At 44.5% G+C, this 27,297-nt stretch overlaps 1 long non-coding RNA gene across 1 annotated transcript; it reads left to right on the plus strand.

Annotated features, from left to right (window-relative positions):
• The first annotated feature begins 1,686 nt into the window (after positions 1 to 1,686).
• LOC143960125 (uncharacterized) lies at positions 1,687 to 26,480 on the plus strand. The gene is made up of 3 exons (XR_013270267.1): positions 1,687 to 1,763; positions 10,910 to 10,986; positions 26,234 to 26,480. It is a non-coding gene; the product is annotated as an uncharacterized LOC143960125 (long non-coding RNA).
• Positions 26,481 to 27,297: the final 817 nt, after the last annotated feature.

The following is a 27,297-nucleotide window of genomic DNA, read 5'->3' on the forward strand; positions in this document are numbered from 1 at the left end:
GGGTTAGGCTTTGCCGGGAAGGTTGTTGACCCAGAAATCAGCAGAACCTTTGGGGGGGGGGGGGGGGGGTGAGCACGCCATATATACAGTATGCCTTTTCCCCTAAACACAAGATTTAACTACTCCTAATGCCTTGTACACACGGCCAGACTTTTCGAAAGCAAAGGTCCGACGGAACAAATCCGTCGGACAATTTGACCGTGTGTGGGCTTCATCAGACCTTTGCTGTCGAAAAATCAGACGGACTTCAGATTTAGAACATGTTTTAAAACGTTCCAACGGAAAGTCCGGTCGAAAAATCCGTCTGTATGCTGGGCAGCTATTGGCTACTGGCTATGAACTTCCTTATTCTAGTCCGGTCATACGTCGTCACAGTCAAATTCATAGTTTCATAGTTAGTAAGGTTGAATAAAGACACCAGCCCATGCAGTTCAACCTGAGTAAGTGTCTACAATTGTCCCTATCCCTGTACATGGCACACTCACATTGGTACCTACCCTCAAGGAGCCCACAATCCAAAGTCCCCATTCATATACTAGGGCCAATTTTGGACAGAAGCCAATAAACCTACCTGCATGGCTTTGGATTGTGGGAGGAAACCGGAGTACCCGGAGGAAACCCACGCAGGCACAGGGAGAACATGCAAACTCCAAGCAGGTAGTGTTGTGGTTGGGATTTGAACCAGCGACCTTCTTACTGCTAGGTGAGAGTGCTAACCACTACACCACTATGCCGCCCACATCTGTCGGACTTTGGTGTGATTGTGTGCGGCCAAGTCCGTTCATTCGGAAAGTATGCCAGAAGCAGGCATGTACTGGCCATCGGGACTACCGGGAGTTTCCCGGTGGGCCAATGGCTCAGTGGGCCACTCTGATGTAAAAAGGGCTGCTGATGGGACACTCTGATGTAAGGGGGTGCTGATGGGACACTCTGATGTAAGGGGGTGCTGATGGGACACTCTGATGTAAAGGGATGCTGATGGGACACTCTGATGTAAGGGGGCTGCTCATGAGACACTCTAATGTAAGGGGGCTGCTCATGGGACACTCTGATGTAAGGGGGCTGCTCATGAGACACTCTAATGTAAGGGGGCTGCTCATGGGACACTCTGATGTAAAGGGGCTGGTGATGGGACACTCTGATGTAAGGGGGGCTGCTCATGGGACACTCTGATGTAAGGGGACTGCTCATGGGACACTCTGATGTAAGGTGGCTGGTGATGGGACACTCTGATGTAAGGGGGCTGCTCATGGGATTCTCTGATGTAAGGGGGCTGCTCATGGGACACTCTGATGTAAGGGGGCTGCTCATGGGACACTCTGATGTAAGGTGGCTGGTGATGGGACACTCAAAATGTAAGTGGGCCGGTCTGGATGAATTCCAGGGTCAAATTTCTGTCCCAGTCCAGCCCTGGCCAGAAGTCTGCCGAAAGTCCGTCGGGAAGAACGTCGGACCTAGTCTGTCAAAGTCCAGCCGCGTGTACACGGCGTTAGTGAACATTTCACTCTACAGATACCCAATATTTAGTCTGGTAACCTGACCTTTCCTTGTGATCTATATGAGCTGAAGAGGATTGCTGTATATTTCAGGTGTCGTCTTCATTAGATACATTATTTATGATCCTTAAGTATTGAGGTTTAGTTACGGTGTATACGCCCGAGATCTCTCCAGGGTTAGACTTTAGTACAGGATGAATGGCTGGAGAAGAACACGTTCTGGACGGCATTGGATCAGGAGATACCTTTAGTCTTTCTTAAGTGTCGGTGAGTACTCAGCAAGCCAACTGCTTTGCCCTTGTGTTGTTGGTATCACTGCATCGGTGTTTCGGACATGGCCACATGTTGTCAGCTATTGATTCTGACACCTTGTACAGGGGTAATGTCTACCGGGGCAAGAAGAGGTGAGATGGTTGTTACCCAAACCTGCTGAAATTATCAGTGTTGAGCAATGAAGGAGATGGATTTATAATGCCACTATCCCCAGTAGACACCCTTAGCAGGTCTACCTCTTGGCAATTGATTCATTGAGATAAGGACTGCTCCGTGGTTCCTGCAGTATTTGGCTGTTCATGCTTACAGGATATGGCCTTGTATGATTAACATGCATAGCAGGAAAAATAAAGCTTTTTGGCCATGGGATCTCTTGGTAGGTCTTGCCTATTCGGGAAAAAAAAATATGTGGCAGCGACACTCTCAACCTCACCCCGTACAGAGATTTCCCAAGTCACAAAACCACATTCTAAATGCCATGCCAGTAGTGGCGGCCCCATCAATTAGGAGCGCCCCCTCTATCCACGGCCGCCACCCCTTTCAGGACGGTGGGCACATGAATTACAGCGGCTGGGGTTTTTTTTGTCTTTTTTAAGCACCTGATTAAAGCCAGGGACTCTAATATAGACTTCAAAATAGGGTGGGCTCCAGACGCAGAGTATTTGCGCTCGGAGCCCATCCAGGTGTTACAACAGCAAACGAATATTCGCTATATTCGTCTGGGACCCTTTTTCCGATTGTCCCGAAAAGGGAAGAGTCCCAATTGGCCGCCGAGGAGGAGGGAGGTAACGGAAGCCGCCGCTGCCGCCGCCATGCCAGTTTAGTGCAGGATAAAGTGGAAGCCAGCCCCCACCACCGAGCAGGGGCAGCCACCGGAAAAGCGATTGGGTAAGTGCTCTAGACCCAACCGCCCCCCCCCCCCCAAAAAAAAAAAAAAATTACCACTGAATGCCAGTAGATTGAGAGTGATCCACCAGCAGCATGTGAACACCCCCGTCTGCTGCCTATTGCAACTTAAAGGGGGGTGGTTGGCGGATGGCAAAAATGCATCTCATTTGTACATCTAATGCTGGGGGGTCACACTGCAGCACAGAGCGGCTCACAGCAGGGGTCCGGTGTGTCCCCATTCACTGTTTCAGGTCTGATTTCAGCCCGAATTTTGGGGGTTAATTTGAGACCTGAAACAGACCAGAAGACGAACCGGAGTCCTGTGCAATTCGCACCGGAGCCGCTCCGGAGATGTGCCAGATCCATAGAGAGCCGGTCAAAATCTCCTGACCTGAATTGGATGTGGAGAAACCCTCATCCAATTTGCAATTGTGTGAACCCAGCCTGAAGGAAGCCTTAAAGAGGAGGTCCGTTTAAAAAAAAAAAAAAAAAGTCAGCAGCTGCAAACACTGCAGCTGCTGACTTAATAAACACACTCACCTGTCCAGGGCACCCGCGATGTCGGCCGCCCGAGGCCGACCCGTCCCTCGGCTCTCGGGTTTCGGCGCCGCCATTCCCTCTAAGGGAAACAGGCAGTGGAGCTTTATGGCTTCACTGCCCGTTTCCTACTGCGCATGCGCGAGTCCCGCAGCTACTGCGCATGCGCGAGTCCCGCAGCGCTTTCTGAATGGGACGCGCTGTGTTCTGGAACACACAGTTCCCAGAACACAGCGCGACCCATTACCCAGAAGACGCCGGGACGAAGAGAGAAGACAGAAGATCTCCGCGGAGGAGGAAGAGGAAGATTAGGAGAAAGTGCCTAGCAACAGGCATTTCTGGTAAGTAAAAAAAAAATTTTTTTTTCATTTTATTTTTTTTATATTTTTTTGTAATTTTTAATATTTTTTTGTTTTCAGGGTGGCCCTCCACTTTAAGAGAAGTTTGGGAATACAAAAAAAAAAAAAAAGTGGGGAAAATAATTATTTGATCCGCTGCAGATTTTGTAAGTTTGCCCACTTACAAACTTAATGTGATTGTAGCCGTATTAGTGCAATTGTGACAGAGAAAATTGAGTACTGTCCGTGATACTTTTTTTATTTGCACTAACATACAATTTTTCAGGACAAGCTTTCGGGGGAAGGTCCCCTTCTTCAAGGTCCAAGCAGTACTGATTTACAAATTTAAAAAAAAAATTGTAAATCAGTACTGCTTGGACCTTGAAGAAGGGGACATACCCCGAAAGCTTGTCCTGAAAAATTGTATGTTAGTGCAAATAAAAAAAGTATCACGGACAGTACTCAATTTTCTCTCCCACTTACAAAGAAATGAAGGGTCTATACATTTTTATCATAGGTGTATTTTAAATGATAGAGACCAAAAATCCAGAAAAAACACAATACAAATGTTATAAATGGAGTAGCAGTTCAGTGAGTAAAATAAGTATTTGATACCCCTACCAACCAACAATAATTCTGGCTCCCACAGACTGGCTACAGTAGGTGCTCATGTGGTACACAGATTAGTCCTGTCAATGTAAGAAGGTTCTCCTAACAACAACTCGTTATGTGTATAAAAGTCACCTGTCCACAGAATCTCTTCCATTTAAATCCTCACCATCATGGGGAAGACCAAAGAGCTGTCAGAGGACGTCGGGGAGAAGATTAGAGACCTGCACAAGGCTGGAATGGTCTACAAGACCATCAGCAAAAAGCTTGGTGAGAGGGTGACAGCAACTGTTGGAATTATTATTCGCAAATGGAAGAAATACAAAATAACCATCGATCGCACTCGGTCTGGAGCTCCATGGAAGATTTTGCCTCATGGGGTGAGGATGGTTATGAGAAAAGTGAGAGATCCGCCCAGAACTACACGGGAGGAGCTTGTGAATGATCTCAAGGCAGTTGGGACCACAGTCACCAAGCAAACTATTGGTTTGTGCAGTCCGGGCTTGCACCTAGGAGATAGAATGTGCCTAATAGGCTTCCTGCACCTCATTTTATAGATATGTTCAGTCTTAAAATGAAGATATTTAGTTTAGTGAACTCTCCATACTAACGTAAAATGGCCTTTCCTTTTTATATATAAAATATTGACTCTGCAGTGAGAGGTACTCATTTCATATGTCAATAAGCCTGGCCTAACGCACTGCCAGCTTGGAACATTTCAGACTAATGGAAGTTAAAGCGGGAGTCCGCCGGGAGTTCCGCCGTTTTTTTTTTTTTTTTTTTTAAAAGCCAGCAGCTACAAATACAGCAGCTGCTGACTTTTAAAATAAGGACACTTACCCGCCCAGCGCGCCCGCGATGTCGGCACCGGAAGCCGATCTCTCGATCGTCTCTCGGGTGCCGCCGCCGCCATCTTGGGTATGGGAATCAGGAAGTGGAGCCTTTCGGCTTCATTTCCCGGTTCCCTACTGCGCATGCGCGAGTCGCGCTGCGCAATAAGGATGGACCCCGCTGCCTCTGGGATCTGTGTGTTTCCCAGGAGGCAGCGGGGGACTTTCGGAAAGGGGCGTAGATTCACGCCCCTTTCCGCAGAGAGCTATCCCGGAAGTGGGTGCAGATACCTGTACTGTACAGGTACCTGCACCCCCCTCCCCCCTGAAAGGTGCCAATTGTGGCGCCGGAGGGGGGGAGGATTCCAATGAGCGGAAGGTCCACTTTAGGGTGGACCTCCGCTTTAATTGATGTCATTACTTAGGCCTGGTTTCCACATGTCCTTTATGACACCATTAACTAAGAGATGTGGTTTTGCTTATGTTGGTCTAAAAGTTACGATACTAATAACACCATTAAAAGGTGGAGCGCTAACCCCTGAAGGAACCTCTGAATAGGTCCTGTGCCCCCAACTCTGCAAACAGCACCACACACTTTCACACACCTGGCTAGGTGGGGAATATTTATATAGATGCACAGTATCTCAAAAAAATGTAATGCTACAATGCTACAATGTAAAGTAGTGAGTTCACAGCTTGTATAACAAAATATCTCAACACACAGCCATTAATGTCTAAACTGCTGACAACAAAAGTGAATACACCCCTAAGTTAAAATTTCCAAATTGGGCCCAAAGTGTCAATATTTTGTGTGGCCATCATTTTGTTGCAGCACTGCCTTAACCCTCTTGGGCATGGAGTTCACCAGAGCATCACAGGTTGTCACTGGAGTCCTCTTCCCCTCCTCCATGATGACATCACGGAGCTGGTGGATGTTAGAGACCTTGCGCTCCTCCACCTTCCATTTTAAGATGCCTCACAGATGCTCAATAGGGTTTAGGTCTGGAGACATGCTTGGCCAGTCCATCACCTTTACCCTCAGCTTCTTTGGCAAAGCAGTGGTGGTCTTGGAGGTGTGTTTGGGGTGGTTATCATGTTGGAATACTGCCCTGCGGCCCAGTCTCTGAAGGGAGGGGATCATGCTCTGCTTCAATATGTCACAGTACATGTTGGCATTCATGGTCCCCTCAATGATATGTAGCCCCCCAGTGCCGGCAGCACTCATGCAGCCCCAGACCATGACACCCCCACCACCATGCCTGACTGTAGGCAAGACACACTTGTCTTTGTCCTCCTCACCTGGTTGCCCCCACACACGCTTCACACCATCTGAACCAATGAAGTTTATCTTGGTCTCATCAGACCACAGGACAAGTTCTTAGTCTGCTTGTTTTCAGCAAACTTCTTTCTTGTGCATCATCTTTAGATGAGACTTCCTTCTGGGACGACAGCCATACAGATCAATTTGGTGCAGTGTGCAGTCTGCACCCCCATCCCTACAACCTCTGCAGCAATGCTGGCAGCACTCATACTATTTCATGTCTATTTCCCAAAGACAACCTCTGGATATGACGCTGAGCACGTGACCTCAACTTCTTTGGTGGACCATGGCGAGGCCTGTTCTGAGTGGAACCTGTCCTGTTATACCACTGCATGGTCTTGGCCACCGTGCTGCAGCTCAGTTTCAGGGTTTCGGCAATCTTCTTATAGCCTAGGCCGGTGATGGCGAACCTTGGCACCCCAGATGTTTTGGAACTACATTTCCCATGATGCTCCACTACAGTGCAGCGTGCCAGAGCATCATGGGAAATGTAGTTCCAAAACATCTGGGGTGCCAAGGTTCGCCACCACTGGCCTAGGCCATCTTTATGTAGAGAAATAATTATTTTCTTCAGATCCTCAGAGAGTTCTTTGCCATGAGGTGCCATGTTAAACTTCCAGTGACCAGTATGAGAGAGTGAGAGCGATAACACCAAACTTATTCACACCTGAGACCGGGGAGGGAAAATGACTAATCGGGCCCAATTTTCACCCCAATTTTCACTTAGGGGTGTACTCACTTTATTGCCAGTGGTTTAGACATGAATGGCTGTGTGTTGAGTTATTTTGAGGGGACAGCAAATTTACACTGTTATACAAGCTGTACACTCACTACTAAAATCTTTACAAAAATGTGAGGGGGGAGTACTCACTTTTGTGAGATACTGTATATGCAGTAACCCGATAGCTAAAAAGCTATAAAACAACATTAACTTACAGCAAACAGTTAAACTATAGCAATGAGTATATTGTAAGTGAACAGCAGAAAGAAATATACTGTAAAAGCAAGTAATGGGCATAGAAAGCCACTTCCCCTAAACCCTATAATGAGGCAATCCTAACTAAGGAGAATTGCACCACTTTATAACACGTCAGCAGTCTGTCATATGCTCTCTTCTGCTGGCCAGCCCATTGGGGCCCAACTGTTATGTCTGAGCGCTGAGGATAATATCCCCTTAGACACGGATGATGACACTGACTCTAATCCCTTTACACACTGATAATGTCATTGGCTCTATGATACTTGTAGGCAACACTGTCCCTTTTGTTGTCAAAGTATATGGAGGAAGGAAAGGTCAGGTTACCAGTTGATTTGGCCAGCGGCCTCTCACCAACTTCTTGAGTTAGCAGACATCATTGCCATCACAACCTTTACATTAACATATTAACATAATATATATTAACCACCAGAAGCTAAAGGCAATATCCTGTACTTCTGAGTATGGAGGGGCATGGGACTCCCCCATGTGACAGTGCTGAACCAATCAACACTTTTACAGAGGAGCCCTGTGTGAACGACAACTTTAACCAATTAAAAAGATGAACAAGGCTTTCCTTTGACTCATAACTGCTGAACAGAGCAGGAGTGGAGCAAAAACAGGGTCAGTAAATGCATCTGCATTAAAATGAACATGTTACCTAGTACTGCATAGGCAAAGTGCAGATTAATTTTAATGTGTCCATGCAACCAATGTCTTTTATATACAGTTGTGTGAAAAAGTATTTGCCCCCTTTCTGATTTTTTTATTTTTTGCATATTTGTCACACCTTAATGACTCAGATCATCAAACAAATGTCATCATTACACAAAGATAACCTGAGTAAATATAAAATGCAGTTTTTAAATGATGGTTTAATTTATCAAGACAAAAAAGCTGTCCAAACCTGCCTAAAATGCTTTATGTGAAAAAGTAATTGCCCCCTAAACCTAATAACTATCAAGTGTTTGCAATAACTGGCAACGAGTCTTTCACATCGCTGTGGAGCAATTTTGGCCCACTTTTCTTTGCAGAATTGTTTTAATTCAGCCACATTGGAGGGTTTTCCAGCATGAATGGCCTGGGTAAGGTCATCATGCTACAGCATCTCAATTGGATTTAAGTCCGGGCTTTGACTAGGCCACTCCAAAACCTACATTTTGCTTTGTTTGAACCATTTGGCGGGGGACTTGCTGGTGTGTTTCAGACCGTTGTCCTGCTGCATAACCCAAGTGCACTTGAGCTTGAGGTCACAAACTGATGGCCGGACATTCTCCTTAACCGGTTCCCGACCAGCGCACGCCGATGTACGTCGACAGAATGGCACGGGCAGGCATATTGGCGTACAGGTACGTCCAATCTTCAATGCCACCCTGCCATCGGGAGCGCGCCGCCGGAATATACCAATATATATAGTGTGTGTGTGTGTATATATATATATATATATATATATATATATGTGTGTGTACATATCATAGAAAACCTTTTTCATAGTCCACCTATTGCAAATGTATCTGGTATCAAATTTTGTATTAGTTTACTGACCTTTTAGCCCTGAAGAAGGGGGAGGCAGTTTCCCTGAAACGTGTTGTCTCCACTGTAAACTTTGTCTCTTCAATAAAGTTTTCAGACATACCTCCAAGCAACACAACTTGACCATCCGATACTTAGCGCTCCTCCACACTTACGAAAGTTACTCCTGTGTCCAATCAGACCGATTTCCTCTCCCAAGGCACTGCCTTGAATCTCTAAGGGACCCATTCCCTTATGAGTATATATGTAGGGGTGGGGTGAGTGTGGAGTAATAATAATCCTACAGAGGCGCCATCCCGGGAAGATATGCAACTATGTGTCAAAAAAATATATAGAACTGGATGGGACTCTAATTGTGCCTCTGAGGAGTATGAACGAATGAAATACAATAACAAACTTATGAAAAAATAGACAATTTTATTTGCTATAAAAACAGTTGAAAAAAATACATTACAGTTTATACGATTAGGTTTGAATTCAGGGTGTGCAGATCCAACAATTAATAGAAATGTGGCCTACACGTTTCGCAGACAGTCAAATGGTGGCCTCAAAAAGATAGAAATAGCCAAAGTGACTGAGTGTTTCAGTCACTTCTATCTTTTTGAGGCCACCATTTGACCATCTGGCTTATCATACTTTTTCATCTGCATACAGAGGGACCCACCCATTCCTCCCGGTTGGGGGCTGGGGGAAGTTTTCCCACGGGCTCCCAGGCCTCACATTGTCCCGCTGAGCCGGTATCCTCTGATTACAGTTTCTGGGTGAGTGAGAGATACGCCTTCATGAAACATTATGGTCTCTCTCTCGCTCCCTTTTATATTATATATATATACATACATACATACATACGTATGTATTTTTTTTTTACATAGTTCCATATTTTATCGTCACATATCTGGATTTTTTTTTTCCCTGTGGGAAAAGCATTGCTATATACCCCAATGAGTTGAAAATGTAACTGTATTTGTTTGTTCAATGCTTTACAAATATTTTAATTTTATTGATAAATATTTATGATAACATGCTATTAATATATACTTTTGTAAAGATTCATGCATTAATGTCTATCTACATTGTGTATTCAATTTGTATCAATCTAATTATATAATCTATACAGTACTAATTGATAGTGCATCTGTAGAATACACACGGCACCATATTGTGCTATCTTCAAGGCCCTGACGAAGCGGCACTGTCCGCGAAACGCGTAGGCCACATTTCTATTCATTGTTGGGGATCTGCACACCCTGAATTCAAACCTAATCGTATAAACTGTAATGTATTTTTTTTCAACTGTTTTTATAGTAAATTAAATTGTCTATTTTTTTATAAGTTTATCATTGTATTTCATTTGTTCATACTCCTCAGAGGCACAATTAGAGTCCCATCCAGTTCTATAGATTTTTTTGACACATAGTTGCACCCATTCCCTTATGAGGCTCCCCTTCCCATGTGTCAGGAACCATGAAACAGACTGAGACAGAAGTGCAATCAAATCACACTTGTTTATTAATAAAAATAAAAAGGTAAATAGAAAAAAGCGTAGTCAAGCATAGCCAGAGTCCAGTAACCAGATCGGGTAGTCAGCCAGTCCAAAGTTCATTAACCAGATCGGGTAATCAGCCAGGCCGGACGTCAGGGATCAAAGGAGAGCAACTGCAAGCAGGATAAGAAGCCAGGAGGGATGTCAGCAAGCCAGTCTTGAAACTAACAGCAGGAGATGGTTCCTTGTGATGTGACCAATGCGAAGGCAAAGGAAAGCGTGAGCTGGAAGGCTTTAAATAGGCAGGTCAGACGAGCATCATCGGGAACAGCTGGTAACTGTGGAAAGAGAAGAGAGCTGGCAATTAGCCGACAGCTGAGCGGCCAGCCCAGAGGAGGAAGGGCTAAGCCAGCCCTGACACCATGCAACAATGGCACCATGCCACCTACCCTTGCCTACAAGCCCTCCCACCATCCAACCAATCCCTGATCTCTCTCATTTCCACACCGCTCCCTTGCATGCTCAAATTAACAGGCTCGGGGTAACTCCTGGATTTCAGAGTTTTTATGTGCTTGATAAATTTTTTTTTTATATTGGATCTTTACGTGTATTTTTTTTTTTTTAGGGATTTCCTTAAACTGGTGATAAAGCTAATGGAGCATGTAGCGTCTACCTCTATTCTTCTTCTGCTACTGTTGTCAGGTAAGATCCATTTTTTTGTAGTAATAAAAAAAAAAATTCAAAAATATTTTTAAAAGTTTCCAGTCATAATAAAAGTGGAAATCTCTCTGGGGAAAATGTAATAAGAATCCCTGGCAGGGCAGTGATGATCTTCCAGGTCCTGGCTTCCCCATGCACACTGAGGACAGGGGGGCACTCACTGCTGCCATTCTCAGAACGCTGAAAAAGAGGGGTGCCAGGTACAAAGACATGTAAAGAAAGTGCCAACGTTCTATCAAATGGAAAGAGAAATGAATTGAGGCTAATATGGACTTTCATGTTACCGTACAGAGGCTTGACACACACAAGATAAGTATAAAAGATTCGATTTTATTCCAAAAAATATATTAGAAACAAACATACAGACATCTAAAACATAAAACATAGACATGGAAAACCATATCTTATTCATTCAGCTCTATAAATTCACAGATGGGGTGACCAATAGGAGATGACTATTGCAAACTAAAACATATACCATCTGTGTGTCCGACGCTCAACAAGTTTTGCGGGAGAGACCCCTGCTTCTTCAGGAGCTTGTTATACAATATTATTATTATAGAGTGCGGTCTGATTGTGCCCCGGGTAAGACCGCATGCCCAGGACTTCACCATCCTGTTTTCTGTGATTACTGCTTCCAGCTTCTGAATACAGGAGTGCTGCACTGGCAGGAAGAACAATGGGGGAGAGAAAACACAACCCCCACCGCTTCCCACCTCTCTCCTCACTGCTCCCACCGCTGAGCTGATAGGAGTGTTGATGTTGCTGTCACTACTCCTGTCAGCCTTGTAACAGAAGGAAGGGGGCTCCCAATCCCTACAATAGACCAGGGCAGCCACCCCATCCTGCCCACCCCTTGTCCCAGCCATGCAGAGTGGCTCAAGGGCCGGTGTAGTGGGCTGCACCAGCTGGTGCTTGCTGGATGCCGATGACCATGGATCACCTGACAGCAACCAGAAAACGGGAACACGGTGACACTTGATCGGCAGACAGAAGCGTAGTCAGGACACAAGCCAGAAGGTCATTAACAGCCGGGCAGGGAAGGTAAAGGAACGTTAGGCAGAGTCTGAATACAAGCCAAGATTGATACACAGCCAAGAAGGGAGGTACAGGAACGATAGGCAGAGACAGAGTCTGAATACAACCCAGAACTGATACACAGCCTGGCAGCAAGATAAGGAACGTAGGTCAGGAGCAGAGTCAGAGTACAAGCCCAGGTCAGGAGCAGAGTCAGAGTACAAGCCCAGGTCAGGAGCAGAGTCAGAGTACAAGCCTAGGTCAGGAGCAGAGTCAGAGTACAAGCCTAGGTCAGGAGCAGAGTCAGAGTACAAGCCCAGGTCAGGAGCAGAGTCAGAGTACAAGCCCAGGTCAGGAGCAGAGTCAGAGTACAAGCCTAGGTCAGGAGCAGAGTCAGAGTACAAGCCTAGGTCAGGAGCAGAGTCAGAGTACAAGCCCAGGTCAGGAGCAGAGTCAGAGTACAAGCCTAGGTCAGGAGCAGAGTCAGAGTACAAGCCTAGGTCAGGAGCAGAGTCAGAGTACAAGCCCAGGTCAGGAGCAAGCTGGGTTGTGCACGGGAAGTAAATCATAGCAGGTCAGGTCATGTAAAGCAGGAACTAGCTGAAGACCACTCAGAAATCTGTTAATGTCATAGTCCAGGTAAACCCCTTGAAGACCGCAGTACATCTATTTATACACGTTGCTGCTTTGACGTGGTTTTACCAGAATTATGGTGAAGCTGTCAGCTATAACCGTTATAAACCCAATATTGTTTTTTGTTTTTTTCAGCCGGCGGCTGGCTTTCTCATGAAAGTTATTCCAAGTAGCTCACAAGCCTCCGGAACACTTTCAGAAGTGGTGGGAGCGGACCTAGCCATTGTCTCTCAGGCTTACCGTTCCCACCGGTTCACCAGAGAAACGATCCAACAGTGTGGCCGGCTGCTCCCATAAGCGATCAAAGAGTAGATCCTCTCTGATCACTTCTATAGCCTTGCAGCACCAGCGCAACGTCAGGGTCCAGGGTGGAAGTAAATAAAAACATTTTTTTTTAAAAGATCAAAAGAATTTTTGTTGGGGGATCTTTTGCCATTAGAGGTAAAGGAGAGATTTGGGATCTTTTTGAGCCCAGATCTCTCCATAAAGAGGACCTGTCATCCTTATTTCTATTACAAGGGATGTTTACATTCCTTGTATTAAGAATAAAAGTGATCAAAAAAAATGTGTAAAAAATAAAAAGTAAAATAAATAAGAAAAAAAGAATCGAAAGCGCCCCTCAGTGCTCGTGTGCAGAAGCTTGCGACATATGTAAGTCACACCACACATGTGAGGTATCCCCGCAAACGTCAGAGCGAGAGCAATAATTCTATTGCTGGACCTCCTCTCTAACTCTAAACGGGTAACCTGTAAGAAATTTGAAAACGCCGCCTATGGAGATTTTTAAGTGCCGTATTTGTCGGAATTCCACAAGTGTGCAACATTTGTGACAAAATTGTGACGTGTTTGGTATCTATTTACTGGGCGTAACATCATCTTTCACATTTTGATTTTTTTAATTCATTAACCACTTCAGCCCCGGAAGAATTTACCCCCTTCCTGACCAGAGCACTTTTTGCGATTCGGCACTGCGTCTATTTAACTGACAATTGCGCGGTCGTGCAGCGTTGCACCCAAACACAACTGACGTCCTTTTTTCCCCACAAGTAGAAATTTCTTTTGGTGGTATTTGATCACCTCTGCGGTTTTTTATTTTTTGCGTTGTAAACAAAAAAAAAAAGAGCGACAATTAAAAAAAAAAAAAAAAAAGCAATATTTCTTGCTTTTTGCTATAATAAATATCCCCAAAAATATAAAAAAACTAATTTCTTCCTCAGTTTAGGCCGATACGTATTCTTCTACATATTTTTGGTGAAAAAAAAAATCGCAATAAGCGTGTATTGATTGGCTTCCACGGGGATAGATTTATGGCATTTTTATTATTCTTTTTTTTTTTTTATTAGTAACGGCGGCAATCTAATGAGGATGAGCGAAGAAACTCTGGACAGCCGCGCTCCGGAGAAATTTTTTTGTGCCTTTTATTGAAAACTTGGGATCACATAGTACAAACCACAGTAAAGCGATACAGGAAAAACTGACGCGTTTTACACTATAATAAGTGGTTACTCATAGCTTAATGGTGGTGATCTGCGATTTTTCTCATGACTGCGACATTATGGCGGACACATCGGACACTTTTGACACTATTTTGGGACCATCGTCAGTTATACAGCGATCCGTGCTATAAAAATGCACTGATTATTGTGTAAATGACACTGGCAGGGAAGGGGTTAAACACTAGAGGGCGATCAAGGGGTTAAGTGTGTCCTAGGGAGTGATTCTAACTGTGGGGGTTGGGGGTGGGCTACAACTGACATGACAGCACGATCACCGCTCCTGATGACAGGGAGTAGTAGATCTCTGTCATGTTGCTAGGCAGAACAGGGAAATGCCTTGTTTACATCTGACACGATTGCAGGACACTGGTGGACATTGAGTCCCCTGGACCCACGGGAGCGGTCACAGAGTATGCGGCGGTCGCCCGCGCGCCCGCAATGGCGCGTCTTAAAGGGGTACGCCCATTCGCGCAGCCGTGCCATTGTGCCGACGTTTTTTTTAAATTTTCAGACCGGACCATTTTGCTGGTCAATGACCAGAGGTCTTTTTACAATTTGGCACTGCGCTGCTTTAACTGGTAATTGCGCGGTCATGCAATGTTGTACCCAAACAAAAAATTTGCGTCCTTTTTTTCCCACAAATAGAGCTTTCTTTTAAAGGTATTTGACTGACTCTGCGATTTTTATTTTTTGCGATATAAACGTAAAAAGACCGCAAATTTTGAAAAAAAATGATATTTTCTACTTTTTGTTATTAGAAAAATCCAATAAACTCAATTTTAGTCATACATTTAGGCCAAAATGTATTCAGCCACATGTCTTTGGTAAAAAAAAAGTCAATAATTGTATATTTATTGGTTTGCGCAAAAGTTGTCACATCTACAAACTAAGGTACGTTTTCTGGAATTTACGCAGCTTTTAGTTTATGACTGCCTATCTCATTTCTTGAGGTGCTAAAATGGCAGGGCAGTACAAAACCCCCCCAAATGACCCCATTTTGGAAAGTAGACACCCTAAGGAAATTGATAAGTGGCATGTTGAGCCCATTGAATATTTTATTTTTTTGCCTCAAGCAATTGAGTAATGACAAAAAAAAAAGTTGTCACTAAATGATATATTGCTCACACATGCTATGGGCATATGTGAAATGACATCCCAAAATAAATTCTGCTGCTTCTCCTGAGTACGGGGATACCACATATGTGGGACTTTTTGGGAGCCTAGCCGCGTACAGGGCCCCGAAAACCAAGCACCGCCTTCAGGCTTTCTAAGGGCGTAAATTTTTGACTTCACTCCTCACTACCTATTACAGTTTTGAAGGCCATAAAATGCCAAGATGGCACAAAACCCCCACAAATGACCCCATTTTAGAAAGTAGACACCCCAAGCTATTTGCTGAGAGGCATGTTGAGTCCATGGAATATTTTATATTTTGCCACAAGTTGTGGGAAAATTACAAACTTTTTTTTTTTTTTTTTTCACAAAGTTGTCACTAAATGATATATTGCTCACACATACTATGGGCATATGTGAAATGACACCCCAAAATAAATTTTGCTGCTTCTCCTGAGTACGGAGATACCACATGTGTGGGACTTTTTGGGAGCCTAGCCGTGTACGGGTACCCCGAAAGCCAAGCACCGCCTTCAGGCTTTCTAAGGGCGTAAATTTTTGACTTCACTCCTCACTACCTATTACAGTTTTGAAGGCCATAAAATGCCAAGATGGCACAAAACCCCCACAAATGACCCCATTTTAGAAAGTAGACACCCCAAGCTATTTGCTGAGAGGCATGTTGAGTCCATGGAATATTTTATATTTTGCCACAAGTTGCGGGAATATTACAAACTTTTTTTTTTTTTCACAAAGTTGTCACTAAATGATATATTGCTCACACATACTATGGGCATATGTGAAATGACACCCCAAAATAAATTCTGCTGCTTCTCCTGAGTACGGGGATACCACACGTGTGGGATTTTTTGGGAGCCTAGCCGCGTACGGGGCCTCGAAAACCAAGCACTGCCTTCAGGATTTCTAAGGGTGTAAATTTTTGATTTTACTCCTCACTACCTATCACAGTTTTGAAGGCCATAAAATGTCAAGATGGCACAACCCCCCCCCCCCCCCAAATGACCCCATTTTGGAAAGTAGACACCCCTAAATTTAGGGGTACACTAGTGAGATTCACAGGTAAAAAAGCACCTAGGCTGTCAGCGACTGTATCAAAACGCTACAAAAAAACTGTTAGCGATGGCAGGGATCAGGCCTGACTCTGCGAACGCTGCAGTTATGTGTGTTGTGTTTTGTAAGTGACAGTGATCGATCGATACTGCACTTGGGTGGGCTGGGCTGGGCTGGGCTGGGCTTGGCGGAGGGGCTAAACGCAGGTGCTAGCAGGTATCTGGGCTGATCCCGCTAACAATGCGTTTTGGGAAACCTAAACTGCTGGCGACACTAATATAGATCTGATCAGATACTAACCCAATATTGTTTTTTGTTTTTTTCAGCCGGCGGCTGGCTTTCTCATGAAAGTTATTCCAAGTAGCTCACAAGCCTCCGGAACACTTTCAGAAGTGGTGGGAGCGGACCTAGCCACTGTCTCTCAGGCTTACCGTTCCCACCGGTTCACCAGAGAAACGATCCAACAGTGTGGCCGGCTGCTCCCATAGGCGATCAAAGAGTAGATCCTCTCTGATCACTTCTATAGCCTTGCAGCACCAGCGCAACGTCAGGGTCCAGGGTGGAAGTAAATAAAAACATTTTTTTTTAAAAGATCAAAAGAATTTTTGTTGGGGGATCTTTTGCCATTAGAGGTAAAGGAGAGATTTGGGATCTTTTTGAGCCCAGATCTCTCCATAAAGAGGACCTGTCATCCTTATTTCTATTACAAGGGATGTTTACATTCCTTGTATTAAGAATAAAAGTGATCAAAAAAAATGTGTAAAAAATAAAAAGTAAAATAAATAAGAAAAAAAGAATCGAAAGCGCCCCTCAGTGCTCGTGTGCAGAAGCTTGCGACATATGTAAGTCACACCACACATGTGAGGTATCCCCGCAAACGTCAGAGCGAGAGCAATAATTCTATTGCTGGACCTCCTCTCTAACTCTAAACGGGTAACCTGTAAGAAATTTGAAAACGCCGCCTATGGAGATTTTTAAGTGCCGTATTTGTCGGAATTCCACAAGTGTGCAACATTTGTGACAAAATTGTGACGTGTTTGGTATCTATTTACTGGGCGTAACATCATCTTTCACATTTTGATTTTTTTAATTCATTAACCACTTCAGCCCCGGAAGAATTTACCCCCTTCCTGACCAGAGCACTTTTTGCGATTCGGCACTGCGTCTATTTAACTGACAATTGCGCGGTCGTGCAGCGTTGCACCCAAACACAACTGACGTCCTTTTTTCCCCACAAGTAGAAATTTATTTTGGTGGTATTTGATCACCTCTGCGTTTTTTTATTTTTTGCGTTGTAAACAAAAAAAAAAAAGAGCGACAATTAAAAAAAAAAAAAAAAAAAGCAATATTTCTTGCTTTTTGCTATAATAAATATCCCCAAAAATATAAAAAAACTAATTTCTTCCTCAGTTTAGGCCGATACGTATTCTTCTACATATTTTTGGTGGAAAAAAAAATCGCAATAAGCGTGTATTGATTGGCTTCCACGGGGATAGATTTATGGCATTTTTATTATTCTTTTTTTTTTTTTATTAGTAACGGCGGCAATCTAATGAGGATGAGCGAAGAAACTCTGGACAGCCGCGCTCCGGAGAAATTTTTTTGTGCCTTTTATTGAAAACTTGGGATCACATAGTACAAACCACAGTAAAGCGATACAGGAAAAACTGACGCGTTTTACACTATAATAAGTGGTTACTCATAGCTTAATGGTGGTGATCTGCGATTTTTCTCATGACTGCGACATTATGGCGGACACATCGGACACTTTTGACACTATTTTGGGACCATCGTCAGTTATACAGCGATCCGTGCTATAAAAATGCACTGATTATTGTGTAAATGACACTGGCAGGGAAGGGGTTAAACACTAGAGGGCGATCAAGGGGTTAAGTGTGTCCTAGGGAGTGATTCTAACTGTGGGGGTTGGGGGTGGGCTACAACTGACATGACAGCACGATCACCGCTCCTGATGACAGGGAGTAGTAGATCTCTGTCATGTTGCTAGGCAGAACAGGGAAATGCCTTGTTTACATCTGACACGATTGCAGGACACTGGTGGACATTGAGTCCCCTGGACCCACGGGAGCGGTCACAGAGTATGCGGCGGTCGCCCGCGCGCCCGCAATGGCGCGTCTTAAAGGGGTACGCCCATTCGCGCAGCCGTGCCATTGTGCCGACGTTTTTTTTAAATTTTCAGACCGGACCATTTTGCTGGTCAATGACCAGAGGTCTTTTTACAATTTGGCACTGCGCTGCTTTAACTGGTAATTGCGCGGTCATGCAATGTTGTACCCAAACAAAAAAATTGCGTCCTTTTTTTCCCACAAATAGAGCTTTCTTTTAAAGGTATTTGACTGACTCTGCGATTTTTATTTTTTGCGATATAAACGTAAAAAGACCGCAAATTTTGAAAAAAAATGATATTTTCTACTTTTTGTTATTAGAAAAATCCAATAAACTCAATTTTAGTCATACATTTAGGCCAAAATGTATTCAGCCACATGTCTTTGGTAAAAAAAAAGTCAATAATTGTATATTTATTGGTTTGCGCAAAAGTTGTCACATCTACAAACTAAGGTACGTTTTCTGGAATTTACGCAGCTTTTAGTTTATGACTGCCTATCTCATTTCTTGAGGTGCTAAAATGGCAGGGCAGTACAAAACCCCCCCAAATGACCCCATTTTGGAAAGTAGACACCCTAAGGAAATTGATAAGTGGCATGTTGAGCCCATTGAATATTTTATTTTTTTGCCTCAAGCAATTGAGTAATGACAAAAAAAAAAGTTGTCACTAAATGATATATTGCTCACACATGCTATGGGCATATGTGAAATGACATCCCAAAATAAATTCTGCTGCTTCTCCTGAGTACGGGGATACCACATATGTGGGACTTTTTGGGAGCCTAGCCGCGTACAGGGCCCCGAAAACCAAGCACCGCCTTCAGGCTTTCTAAGGGCGTAAATTTTTGACTTCACTCCTCACTACCTATTACAGTTTTGAAGGCCATAAAATGCCAAGATGGCACAAAACCCCCACAAATGACCCCATTTTAGAAAGTAGACACCCCAAGCTATTTGCTGAGAGGCATGTTGAGTCCATGGAATATTTTATATTTTGCCACAAGTTGTGGGAAAATTACAAACTTTTTTTTTTTTTTTTTTCACAAAGTTGTCACTAAATGATATATTGCTCACACATACTATGGGCATATGTGAAATGACACCCCAAAATAAATTTTGCTGCTTCTCCTGAGTACGGAGATACCACATGTGTGGGACTTTTTGGGAGCCTAGCCGTGTACGGGTACCCCGAAAGCCAAGCACCGCCTTCAGGCTTTCTAAGGGCGTAAATTTTTGACTTCACTCCTCACTACCTATTACAGTTTTGAAGGCCATAAAATGCCAAGATGGCACAAAACCCCCACAAATGACCCCATTTTAGAAAGTAGACACCCCAAGCTATTTGCTGAGAGGCATGTTGAGTCCATGGAATATTTTATATTTTGCCACAAGTTGCGGGAATATTACAAACTTTTTTTTTTTTTCACAAAGTTGTCACTAAATGATATATTGCTCACACATACTATGGGCATATGTGAAATGACACCCCAAAATAAATTCTGCTGCTTCTCCTGAGTACGGGGATACCACACGTGTGGGATTTTTTGGGAGCCTAGCCGCGTACGGGGCCTCGAAAACCAAGCACTGCCTTCAGGATTTCTAAGGGTGTAAATTTTTGATTTTACTCCTCACTACCTATCACAGTTTTGAAGGCCATAAAATGTCAAGATGGCACAACCCCCCCCCCCCCAAATGACCCCATTTTGGAAAGTAGACACCCCTAAATTTAGGGGTACACTAGTGAGATTCACAGGTAAAAAAGCACCTAGGCTGTCAGCGACTGTATCAAAACGCTACAAAAAAACTGTTAGCGATGGCAGGGATCAGGCCTGACTCTGCGAACGCTGCAGTTATGTGTGTTGTGTTTTGTAAGTGACAGTGATCGATCGATACTGCACTTGGGTGGGCTGGGCTGGGCTGGGCTGGGCTTGGCGGAGGGGCTAAACGCAGGTGCTAGCAGGTATCTGGGCTGATCCCGCTAACAATGCGTTTTGGGAAACCTAAACTGCTGGCGACACTAATATAGATCTGATCAGATACTAACCCAATATTGTTTTTTGTTTTTTTCAGCCGGCGGCTGGCTTTCTCATGAAAGTTATTCCAAGTAGCTCACAAGCCTCCGGAACACTTTCAGAAGTGGTGGGAGCGGACCTAGCCACTGTCTCTCAGGCTTACCGTTCCCACCGGTTCACCAGAGAAACGATCCAACAGTGTGGCCGGCTGCTCCCATAGGCGATCAAAGAGTAGATCCTCTCTGATCACTTCTATAGCCTTGCAGCACCAGCGCAACGTCAGGGTCCAGGGTGGAAGTAAATAAAAACATTTTTTTTTAAAAGATCAAAAGAATTTTTGTTGGGGGATCTTTTGCCATTAGAGGTAAAGGAGAGATTTGGGATCTTTTTGAGCCCAGATCTCTCCATAAAGAGGACCTGTCATCCTTATTTCTATTACAAGGGATGTTTACATTCCTTGTATTAAGAATAAAAGTGATCAAAAAAAATGTGTAAAAAATAAAAAGTAAAATAAATAAGAAAAAAAGAATCGAAAGCGCCCCTCAGTGCTCGTGTGCAGAAGCTTGCGACATATGTAAGTCACACCACACATGTGAGGTATCCCCGCAAACGTCAGAGCGAGAGCAATAATTCTATTGCTGGACCTCCTCTCTAACTCTAAACGGGTAACCTGTAAGAAATTTGAAAACGCCGCCTATGGAGATTTTTAAGTGCCGTATTTGTCGGAATTCCACAAGTGTGCAACATTTGTGACAAAATTGTGACGTGTTTGGTATCTATTTACTGGGCGTAACATCATCTTTCACATTTTGATTTTTTTAATTCATTAACCACTTCAGCCCCGGAAGAATTTACCCCCTTCCTGACCAGAGCACTTTTTGCGATTCGGCACTGCGTCTATTTAACTGACAATTGCGCGGTCGTGCAGCGTTGCACCCAAACACAACTGACGTCCTTTTTTCCCCACAAGTAGAAATTTATTTTGGTGGTATTTGATCACCTCTGCGTTTTTTTATTTTTTGCGTTGTAAACAAAAAAAAAAAAGAGCGACAATTAAAAAAAAAAAAAAAAAAAGCAATATTTCTTGCTTTTTGCTATAATAAATATCCCCAAAAATATAAAAAAACTAATTTCTTCCTCAGTTTAGGCCGATACGTATTCTTCTACATATTTTTGGTGGAAAAAAAAATCGCAATAAGCGTGTATTGATTGGCTTCCACGGGGATAGATTTATGGCATTTTTATTATTCTTTTTTTTTTTTTATTAGTAACGGCGGCAATCTAATGAGGATGAGCGAAGAAACTCTGGACAGCCGCGCTCCGGAGAAATTTTTTTGTGCCTTTTATTGAAAACTTGGGATCACATAGTACAAACCACAGTAAAGCGATACAGGAAAAACTGACGCGTTTTACACTATAATAAGTGGTTACTCATAGCTTAATGGTGGTGATCTGCGATTTTTCTCATGACTGCGACATTATGGCGGACACATCGGACACTTTTGACACTATTTTGGGACCATCGTCAGTTATACAGCGATCCGTGCTATAAAAATGCACTGATTATTGTGTAAATGACACTGGCAGGGAAGGGGTTAAACACTAGAGGGCGATCAAGGGGTTAAGTGTGTCCTAGGGAGTGATTCTAACTGTGGGGGTTGGGGGTGGGCTACAACTGACATGACAGCACGATCACCGCTCCTGATGACAGGGAGTAGTAGATCTCTGTCATGTTGCTAGGCAGAACAGGGAAATGCCTTGTTTACATCTGACACGATTGCAGGACACTGGTGGACATTGAGTCCCCTGGACCCACGGGAGCGGTCACAGAGTATGCGGCGGTCGCCCGCGCGCCCGCAATGGCGCGTCTTAAAGGGGTACGCCCATTCGCGCAGCCGTGCCATTGTGCCGACGTTTTTTTTAAATTTTCAGACCGGACCATTTTGCTGGTCAATGACCAGAGGTCTTTTTACAATTTGGCACTGCGCTGCTTTAACTGGTAATTGCGCGGTCATGCAATGTTGTACCCAAACAAAAAATTTGCGTCCTTTTTTTCCCACAAATAGAGCTTTCTTTTAAAGGTATTTGACTGACTCTGCGATTTTTATTTTTTGCGATATAAACGTAAAAAGACCGCAAATTTTGAAAAAAAATGATATTTTCTACTTTTTGTTATTAGAAAAATCCAATAAACTCAATTTTAGTCATACATTTAGGCCAAAATGTATTCAGCCACATGTCTTTGGTAAAAAAAAAGTCAATAATTGTATATTTATTGGTTTGCGCAAAAGTTGTCACATCTACAAACTAAGGTACGTTTTCTGGAATTTACGCAGCTTTTAGTTTATGACTGCCTATCTCATTTCTTGAGGTGCTAAAATGGCAGGGCAGTACAAAACCCCCCCAAATGACCCCATTTTGGAAAGTAGACACCCTAAGGAAATTGATAAGTGGCATGTTGAGCCCATTGAATATTTTATTTTTTTGCCTCAAGCAATTGAGTAATGACAAAAAAAAAAGTTGTCACTAAATGATATATTGCTCACACATGCTATGGGCATATGTGAAATGACATCCCAAAATAAATTCTGCTGCTTCTCCTGAGTACGGGGATACCACATATGTGGGACTTTTTGGGAGCCTAGCCGCGTACAGGGCCCCGAAAACCAAGCACCGCCTTCAGGCTTTCTAAGGGCGTAAATTTTTGACTTCACTCCTCACTACCTATTACAGTTTTGAAGGCCATAAAATGCCAAGATGGCACAAAACCCCCACAAATGACCCCATTTTAGAAAGTAGACACCCCAAGCTATTTGCTGAGAGGCATGTTGAGTCCATGGAATATTTTATATTTTGCCACAAGTTGTGGGAAAATTACAAACTTTTTTTTTTTTTTTTTTCACAAAGTTGTCACTAAATGATATATTGCTCACACATACTATGGGCATATGTGAAATGACACCCCAAAATAAATTTTGCTGCTTCTCCTGAGTACGGAGATACCACATGTGTGGGACTTTTTGGGAGCCTAGCCGTGTACGGGTACCCCGAAAGCCAAGCACCGCCTTCAGGCTTTCTAAGGGCGTAAATTTTTGACTTCACTCCTCACTACCTATTACAGTTTTGAAGGCCATAAAATGCCAAGATGGCACAAAACCCCCACAAATGACCCCATTTTAGAAAGTAGACACCCCAAGCTATTTGCTGAGAGGCATGTTGAGTCCATGGAATATTTTATATTTTGCCACAAGTTGCGGGAATATTACAAACTTTTTTTTTTTTTCACAAAGTTGTCACTAAATGATATATTGCTCACACATACTATGGGCATATGTGAAATGACACCCCAAAATAAATTCTGCTGCTTCTCCTGAGTACGGGGATACCACACGTGTGGGATTTTTTGGGAGCCTAGCCGCGTACGGGGCCTCGAAAACCAAGCACTGCCTTCAGGATTTCTAAGGGTGTAAATTTTTGATTTTACTCCTCACTACCTATCACAGTTTTGAAGGCCATAAAATGTCAAGATGGCACAACCCCCCCCCCCCCCAAATGACCCCATTTTGGAAAGTAGACACCCCTAAATTTAGGGGTACACTAGTGAGATTCACAGGTAAAAAAGCACCTAGGCTGTCAGCGACTGTATCAAAACGCTACAAAAAAACTGTTAGCGATGGCAGGGATCAGGCCTGACTCTGCGAACGCTGCAGTTATGTGTGTTGTGTTTTGTAAGTGACAGTGATCGATCGATACTGCACTTGGGTGGGCTGGGCTGGGCTGGGCTGGGCTTGGCGGAGGGGCTAAACGCAGGTGCTAGCAGGTATCTGGGCTGATCCCGCTAACAATGCGTTTTGGGAAACCTAAACTGCTGGCGACACTAATATAGATCTGATCAGATACTATATTACTAAGGGAGGTGTATGCTTTGTGCGTGGGTGTTAGCGGTACTGGCACTAACCTGACGCTGCCTGGGGCGACGCAGACCTTATCTGACCCTTTAAACTTATATCACCCGCCGGGTGATCAGGGGGTTAAACCTTTATTAGGTAATAAATGGCGGGTGCCCTGAAACTATAAAAAAATAACTAACCAACCAGCGTCACCTGTAACAGTTATATGGTGATCACTAGTGAAAGGGTTAACTAGGGGGCAATCAGGGGGCTTTATGCGGTAGTATATGGGGGTCCCTGACGCTATAAAAAGCTGCGGCGAACCTAAATACCTACCTGCCTAACTAGCGTCACCTGTGACACTAATACAGCGATCAGAAAAACGATCGCTTATTAGGCTGGGTTCACACTGGAGCGATGCGGGAACGCCACGAATCCGCGGCGGGTTCCCGCATCACACTGCCCTATGCGAACTGCTGGAAGTGTCAGTGAAATGTTAATGACACCCCCAGATCAGTTTGCATATCGCAGTGCGATCTGCAAACTCGGACAGGAATCGGATCGCATGGTGTGAACACCCATGCGATCCGATTCTGCTGCGGACCAAAAAAAGGGTCCTGTGCAAGTTTGCGGCGGGTGCGGCGGGTGCGACACGAATTCAGCCATACTATCTGTATGGCTGAACTCGAATCGCACAGAGATCGGATATGATTTGCACTGCAGTGCGGTGCGAATCACATTCGTTCTCATAAACCGCTGCAATGTGAACCCAGCCTTAGTGACACTGGCGACGGGGGGTGATCACGGGGTTAAACCTTTATTGGGGGGGTTAGGGGGGGTACCTTAGAACTAAAGGGGTCTAACCCTAACTGCCCTAACAGTTATTACAGTCACAAATGACACCAATGCAAAAAAAAAAAAAAATGCAATTGGTGTCACTGTGACTGGGGGGGCAGGGGTGATTGGGGGGGGGGTGATCGGGGGGTGAAGGGGGGGTGTGAGTGTGCCTGGCATGTTCTACTGTGTAGTGTCGTGTTGGTGCAACTCACCGATCCTCTCTCCTCGGTGCCGGAACGAAAAATACCGACACGGAGGAGAGATTACATCACTTCCTCTGCCTGTGTTTACATTACAGGAGAGAAAGTGATTTCACGTTGCACTTCCATTCGTCAGGAGCGATCACGAGGGGGTGGCCATGAATGAATGGCCGCCCCCTCATCCCGGATCGCTCCTGAACGGATTCCGACTGCCGCTGGCACCGGGGGGGGGGGGGGGGCCCGATAGGGCCCCCCACCCGCGGGAAGGCACGCCCATATGCCTGCCCATGCCATTCTGTCGACGTACATCGTCGTGCGGCGGTCGGCAAGTGGTTAAAATCACTGCTCCTGAAAAAACGGCCGTTTTTAAAACTTTTTTTGCATTGATCCATGTCCCCTGGGGCAGGGCCCGGGTCCTCAAACACTTTTTAGGACAGTAACTTGCATATTAGCCTTTAAAATTAGCACTTTAGATTGTGAATGTTCGAGTCCCATAGACTTTAATAGGGTTCTAAAGTTCACACAAAGTTTAGGTCTGTTCGCAGGTTCTGGTGCGAACCGAACAGGGGGGTGTTCGGCTCATCCCTAATTGTGACATCACTGTCACTCTCCTGCTCCTTATCTTGGAGCCAATAGTAGCAGAGATGTCAGTTAATTGGCAGATGTTCCTGGCATGAGTTGCCAGAAGGAGCTTACTTTTCCACATAGAGATCACACGCACAAGTTGTGCACCTTCCAGAACACAATCAGTAGAATACATTTCATACTTTATGGCAATAAAAAGGCATTTTAACTTTAGCGTTTATCCGCGTGTTTCCTTTTTCTCCTTCAAGGCCTTGTTAGACAGACAGATACTTCATCTACAGCCCCAGCCTGGCCGCCCCGCACTACGCAGGACTTGGTGCTGCTCATGCAGGGAGTGAATCCTCTCTGCTCTGGAAATGCACAGACAAGTACTTCCTCTATGACGACCGAAAGGTGGAGACAACTTCTTGAGTCGTTGGCCCCACTTATCCTCAGTTGGGACCCAAAACATTGGCCTTATGAGGCTTTAAACTCACTAATAAAAGCAAGCAGTGCACAAGGTAAGCTCTACGACAGGGGTCTCCAAACTTTCTAAACAAAGGGCCGGTTTACTGTCCTTCAGGACTTTATGGGGGACTGAGGCCAGCAAGAGTAGAAAATGTATTGGTGCCAGTAGGAGGAATAGTGCCGCATCATTGAAATCAGTGGGAGGTATAGTGCCCCATCGTTGGTGTCAGTGGAAGGGATAGTGCCCCATCATTGGTGTCAGTGGAAGGGATAGTGCTCCATGGTTGGTATCAGTGGGAGGAATAGTGCCCCATTATTGGTATCAGTGGGAGGAATAGTGCCCCATCGTTGGTGTCAGTGGAAGGAATAGTGCCCCATCATTGGTGTCAGTGGAAGGGATAGTGCTCCATGGTTGGTATCAGTGGGAGGAATAGTGCCCCATCATTGGTATCAGTGGGAGGAATAGTGCCCCATCGTTGGTGTCAGTGGAAGGAATAGTGCCCCATCATTGGTGTCAGTGGGAGGAATAGTGCCCCATCGTTGGTGTCAGTGGAAGGGATAGTGCTCCATGGTTGGTATCAGTGGGAGGAATAGTGCCCCATCATTGGTATCAGTGGGAGGAATAGTGCCCCATCGTTGGTGTCAGTGGAAGGAATAGTGCCCCATCATTGGTGTCAGTGGGAGGAATAGTGCTCCATGGTTGGTATCAGTGGGAGGAATAGTGCCCCATCATTGGTATCAGTGGGAGGAATAGTGCCCCATCATTGGTATCAGTGGGAGGAATAGTGCCCCATCATTGGTATCAGTGGGAGGAATAGTGCCCCATCATTGGTATCAGTGGGAGGAATAGTGCCCCATCATTGGT

The sequence above is a fragment of the Lithobates pipiens genome, unplaced genomic scaffold, assembly GCF_037356315.1.
Source record: "Lithobates pipiens isolate NorthernLeopardFrog02 unplaced genomic scaffold, aLitPip1_a1.2 Scaffold_8, whole genome shotgun sequence".
Classification (NCBI taxonomy): Eukaryota; Metazoa; Chordata; class Amphibia; order Anura; family Ranidae; genus Lithobates; species Lithobates pipiens.